Raw genomic sequence first — 6,093 nt, 5'->3', positions numbered from 1 at the left:
TCTTTATTGGTACAATAAAGCAAGAGCATCTGTTTTGACAGAGCGGTTTCTATCAATCGCTGGGATAAGCCTCTAACACAGGGGATAATGCAACAACCAAATAATACCAGAACTCCTACTACCACTACAAGCGAGATAAGGATTGAGGCTGCTAGGTGTTTCCATTTTCCAAACCACTTTTCTAACCAGGCGGTCACGGGGTCGTGACCCCGAATTAATCCCCGAATTCTCGGCTAATTCTTCAGACAAGGCGTTGAGGCCCTGCAAAGCCCTTGTTACCGTGCCATCTGGGGCAGTGTTGTTAGGGATGAAGGTGCAACACCGTCCACCTAGCATGACACAAACCCCCCCTTTTTCTGCTAACATCATATCAAGAACACGCCGATTTTCCCAAGCCATTTGGCTGGTGGCATCTAGCTGCTCAGCCAATCCTTTTACAGCATCTCGAGTATAGTTTATAAACCTCTGTTGATTATAATAAACGTAATTGATCCAATCTACATTTTTGTTAATGGTCACCCACCAAAACAGGGTAGATTCAAATCCTGCAGCAATTTGATTTCTTCCTTTGAACTCATCTGGCACTCCCCTTGGTACTCCTATGGAGTCAATGTATATTTGATCATCAAAAGGGGTTACTGATCGTTTCTGTCGGGGTTGGCTAGTCTTCTCTGCTGGATGATATGCAATTGAAAAGGGGACTGCCAACTGAACTAACCCACAAGCTCCGGACCAATTGGAGGGCAATACCTCATACAACTCTAGACCACCACAATACCACCAGAGATCAGCCCGTGGGACTGAAAGGGAATTATTCCTAAAGTGGGTGGAATTAACACATCTTATTTTACTCGTCAGGTTCCCTATACGCCCTTCTGTGTCTGCAAGGTTTCGGTGTATGCATCCGGTATGGTTTCTTCTTTGCAAGAAGACTGTGGAAGGTCTGACGCGATCCTTTAATTTGCGTGGGGGGCATAATTTATTGAGGGTTTGGCATTCCTCCTCTCCCCATGCATCGGGGTGTTGGAACAAACGGATCACGCAGGTGAGGAGGGAAGGAGTGTCCCACCCCAGAGGAAAAGGCAGCACCTTTGCTACTGATCTTCCTGTAGCACAAACAAAACAGTCAGACTTATTTAAGGACTTGGCTGTATACTTTATCCACTCTAACCACACATCAGTTTCCTCTGTTATTGGGATTCCTAACCTGGTTCTCCAGGGACGCCTCTCTTTCTCGGGGATCTGTACCAGAAGTGGTTTGAGGGGTGTAGGTGTGACAGTTCGGGGTTTTATCTTAAAGCTGTCAAGCCCAAGTCCTTGAGGTATCACCATCCATGTTAATATTTCTTTGACTAACATTACCAACACCACCCACAATACTTGCTTCATATTACAAGTTTTTTGTAATTTGAACCCGAGCTTTTCCCAGATGTTGTGACTTGTATATTACAGGTGATTGTGGCTCCTGGATGGCTTCTTCGCCTGTGTCCCTGGCAGCTTCCGGAGGGGTGCCAGGGAGCAAAGGACCGTTGCCCGTGTCCTTCTGTTCTTTCCAGGTGACAGAAGGAAGCAAGGGTCGCCTAAATGGCTTTATCCGGCTGCAATGTGTCCATTTGCTAGAACCCACAAGCTTTACACACGAGTGGCTGGTTGGTCCCACCAAATAAGGCCCCTCCCACCCTTCCTTTAAAGCTTCTTTATTCCACTTTTTCAGCAACACCTCGTCTCCCGTCTGGAAGAGATGGATAGGTGCATCTAACGGCAATCTCTGGAACGGAACAGAATAAGCTCGTAGCTGTGAAAGAACAAACTGTAGAGAAGTCAACTGATCCCTTAGCATCTGATCACCCATCTCCCACTTGACTTCCTCCCTCCTTCTGCAGTGTACCCGAGGCAGGAACCTAAACATCAGTTCGAAGGGGGACAATTGTATGTCCTTTCTTGGTATCCTTCGAAGCTTCGTTAAAGCTATTGGCAGAGCCTCAACCCAAGTGAGCTTCACCCCTCGTTGGAGTTTGGTTAAAGTCTCCTTGAGGCTCCGATTGATTCTTTCAACTTGTCCACTTGCCTGGGGCCTCCAGGGGCAATGTAAATGCGACTCTACTCCCAGAGCCTGTGCCAGTCCCCGTGTAATAACCTAGGTGAAGTGTGAGCCCTGATCGGACTCTATAACTTCGGGCAGGGAGAACCGGGGCACCACCTCCTGTAACAATTTAGCAACAACAGTTTTAGCTTGGCAGTTCCTACATGGAAACGCCTCTACCCACCCTGTCATTTGACACACTATTACAAGCAAATACCTGTAACCCCTACATGGTGGCATTTCAGCAAAATCAATCTGCACCCTCTGGAAAGGATAGTAGGCCCATGGTCGCCCTCCTTTTGGAGGAGGGGGTGCCCTGGGAGGGTTGGTTTTCTGGCAGACTTCACAGGTTGTGGCCAGTCGGTGGGCGCATACAGTTATGCCAGGGGAGACAAACAGCCTCTTGCAATAGTCAATCATGGCTGATGCTCCAGGGTGTCCAAGAGAATGGTGAACTTGTTCTAGAACAACCCTCTGCAGGGTCTGTGGAAGAAGCAGTCTTCCATCTGTCATCTGGATCCATCCGTCGTCGCAGGGACTTATTCCGTGTTCTTGTGCCATCTGTAACTCAGCAGGGGAGTATGTGGGGCGCTCTTTTCTTTTGGGTAGAATGAGGAATGTTCCTTGGATTCCCTCTCTGGCTGCTCTTTTTGTGGCCTCATCTGCCTTCTGGTTTCCCTGTCTCCATTTTTCCTCTTTTTTTTCCCCATGGGCTCGGACGTGGACAACAGCCACTTCTGAGGGTAGCTGGAGGGCATCCAGAAGATCCACTATTAGGCCGCCATTAGCCACTGGAGATCCGTTTGCTGTAAGGAATCCCCTCTCTTTCCACAGTTGCCCATGAGCATGCACAACGGCGAAGGCATTTTTGCTATCGGTATAGATATTTACTCGCTTTCCCTTGCTGGCTTGCAGGGCTCTTGTCAGGGCTACCAGTTCAGCGGATTGGGCGGAGAAATGAGGAGGCAACCTTTCCTCGTGCACATTCTCGTCTAGAGTAACGACAGCCACTCCTGTGTAGCGCCTTCCATCCAGCATATAGCTAGACCCATCTACAAACAGGTCTCTGGCTCCCTCTATTGGTTCATCCTCAAGGTCCGGTCGGCCTTTGGTGTCTAGGTCTAATACTTCAAGGCAGTCATGATCTGGGAGTCCCGATCCGTTTGTGCCCAGTAATGTTGGCAGTAGTGTGGCGATATTAAAGCTAGAGCAAGCCTTAAAAGTGAGGTTTTTGTTTGTTAGTAAACCTATTTCATATCGGGAATGCCGGGCCGGGTTGAGAAATTTGCTTCCTCCTCCTGATCCCAAAATTTGTGGCACCCCATGCGGCACCCAAACTTCAATGGGTCCTTCCATCGTCATTTTCTCGGCCTCGGTACAGATCAGAGCTGTTGCCGCCACTGCTCTCAGGCAACTTGGCCATCCTCGTGCTACGACATCTAGGACCTTGGAATAATATCCCACTGGTCTCCAAGAGGGCCCTTTTCGCTGGCAAAGCACTCCCGAAGCTATGCCCTTATTTTCATGCACATAAAGTCTAAATGGCCGGCTGGGATTTGGTATGGCCAGTGCGGGTGGTGACACAAGAGCAGCTTTAAGACCGAGGAAAGACTTATTCATTTCCTTAGTCCATTTCCATTTATCCAGTCTATCTTTCTGCAGCGCCTCATACAGCGGCCGCGCTGTCTCCCCATAGTTTGCTATCCATAGTCAGCAGAATCCAGTCAACCCCAGGTAGGCCCTCAATTCGCGGGGGGACTTAGGGACAGGAGTGTCACGGATGACTTCGACTCTTTCTTGCCCTAGGCTCCGAGTCCCTTTAGTTAAGTGGTAGCCTAGGAATTTTACAGTTGGTTGGGCCAACTGTACTTTTTCTTTTGACACTTTATAACCCCCCCCTGCTAGATGGTTGAGGAGAGAAACCGTCCCACTCAGGCACGCATTCTTGGCCTTGGCTGAAATCAGGAGGTCGTCACAGTACTGGAGGAGATGCACCTCTGAGTGCTGCTGGACCCAGGGTTCGAGATCCTTTTGGAGCTGCTGGCCAAAGACGACCGGTGAGAGATTCAGCCCCTGAGGGATGACTGTCCATGTTAATTGAACTTTTGACCCCCCCCCCCTCTGGGCTCTCCCATTCAAAGGCGAACAAAGGCCTTGAATCAGGGTGGAGGGGGATGCTGAAAAAGGCGTCTTTTAGGTCTATGACAGTGAACCAGGCGTGCTCTTCCGGAATTCCTACAAGGAGGGTGTGTGGGTTGGGGACCACAGGATGGGGGGCCTCAATCTGCTGATTAATGAGCCGGAGGTTTTGCACTAAGCGAAAGCCCTTGCCCCCCCTTTTTGACACAGCCAGGATGGGCGTGTTATAAGAGGACATTATCTCAATGAGCCGGCCTTCTTCTCGGAGCTTTGTTATTACTGGTTGTAGGCCCTCCTTTCCTTGATGGGAAAGGGGATACTGTTTCACATGAACAGGCCTTGCTCCCTCCTTGAGGGGAATTTTGTATGGTGCTGCCGACTTGGCACGAGAGGCCCTTCCAATCCCGGCCCAAGCTAGAGGGTAGACTCTGTTTTCTATTAGGCTCCAGTCCTCGATGGCCTCTGGGGTGGATTCTTCTGCAACCTTCAAAAGGGCCATTTGGTAGTTACTACTCTGCTGTTTAGGGAGCCGTATCTCCATCCTTCCGTCAGGAGTAAAAGCAATCTCAATTTGGAGTTTAGTCAATAAGTCCCTTCCTAGCAATGCCACCGGACAGGAGGGGGTACAGACAAATGCATGTTCTAGGTGTGTTTTCCCAACCTTGGTGAACAGGGGACGAGAGAGGGGCACTTGGGTTGCCCTTCCCTCGACCCCCATTATGGTGGTGAACCCCCCACCTCCCGTTGGGGGCTCACTGAGGGGGAGGATGGACAGGGCGGCCCCTGTGTCCACAAGGGCTTTGTAGGAGCGGCCCACAACCTTTATTTTGACCATGGGGTCCCATCTTGCCTCAGAGACGGCTAAGAGGGGGCCAGGCCCTGGTCTGTCCTAATCTCTTTCTTGTTCATACAGAACTCTCTCTGCTTCTCCCGTATTTTCCCCTCTCTCTTTCTGCTTCAAAGCCTCACAATCACGCTTCCAGTGCCCCATTTTCTTACAGAAGGCACATTGATCTTTCCCCAGGGGAGATCCCTTCCTTCCCCCTTTCCTCCCCTTTCTAGCTCCCTCTTTGTCGGGTCTAAGAACCGCAGCAAGGAGTTTGGCCTGCCTCTTGTCTTTTTCTTTTCCTGCTTCCTCTTCTCGCCTCTCATAAACCTTTTGAGCTACCTCAACTAAAACTCCTAGGTCAGCTGCCAACCCTCCTTCAACTTTTTGCAACTTCTTTCTGATGTCCTGGCAGCTATTTCCCACGAACTGAGTCGTGAGGATCCTTAAATTATTTGGATCATTCAAGTCAATGTCAGTATATTTAGCGAAGGCTTCCCTCAGCCTTTGGAGGAACACGGCAGGAGGTTTGTTTTTGTCTTGCTTTAGAGTCAGGACTTTTTGCAAATTGGGGGCCCTTCTCGCGGCTTGCTTCATGCCTGCTAAAATGAGCCGAAAATAGTCAGCATGTAAGCGTCTATGTGCCGCTGTGGCCACCCCCCAATTGGGTCGCCCTGTGGGCAGAACCTCTGCCGTCTCCTCCTCAGTTGCCTGGGGATTTTCCTCCCTATGCTTGGCTCGTGCCCCCGCAAGGATGGTTGGCTTTTGGCTGAGGAAACAGGTGTTCAATAGCATTTGTGTATCGTCCCATGTGGGGTTGTGAGTAAGCCTCACATTCTCCATCAGAGACAGGAGTGGCCCGGGATCCTCTTCAAAGGAGGGGTTAAATTGTTTCCAATTATACAAATCAGATGTCGTGAATGGGACATAAACAAACATCGTCCCTTGAGGATATTGGGCGGTAGGGTCGGGGACTTCTCTGATGGGGAAGGTGAACTTCACCGGTGGTTGGGGGTCCTTTCGCAGGTTATAGTTAGGTCCCCCT

The sequence above is a fragment of the Heloderma suspectum genome, chromosome 7, assembly GCF_057233095.1.
Source record: "Heloderma suspectum isolate Gila_16-S chromosome 7, 16-S_ref, whole genome shotgun sequence".
In the NCBI taxonomy this organism is placed as follows: domain Eukaryota; kingdom Metazoa; phylum Chordata; class Lepidosauria; order Squamata; family Helodermatidae; genus Heloderma; species Heloderma suspectum.
The sequence above is the reverse complement of the archived record's forward strand: the minus strand, read 5'-3'. Positions refer to the sequence as shown.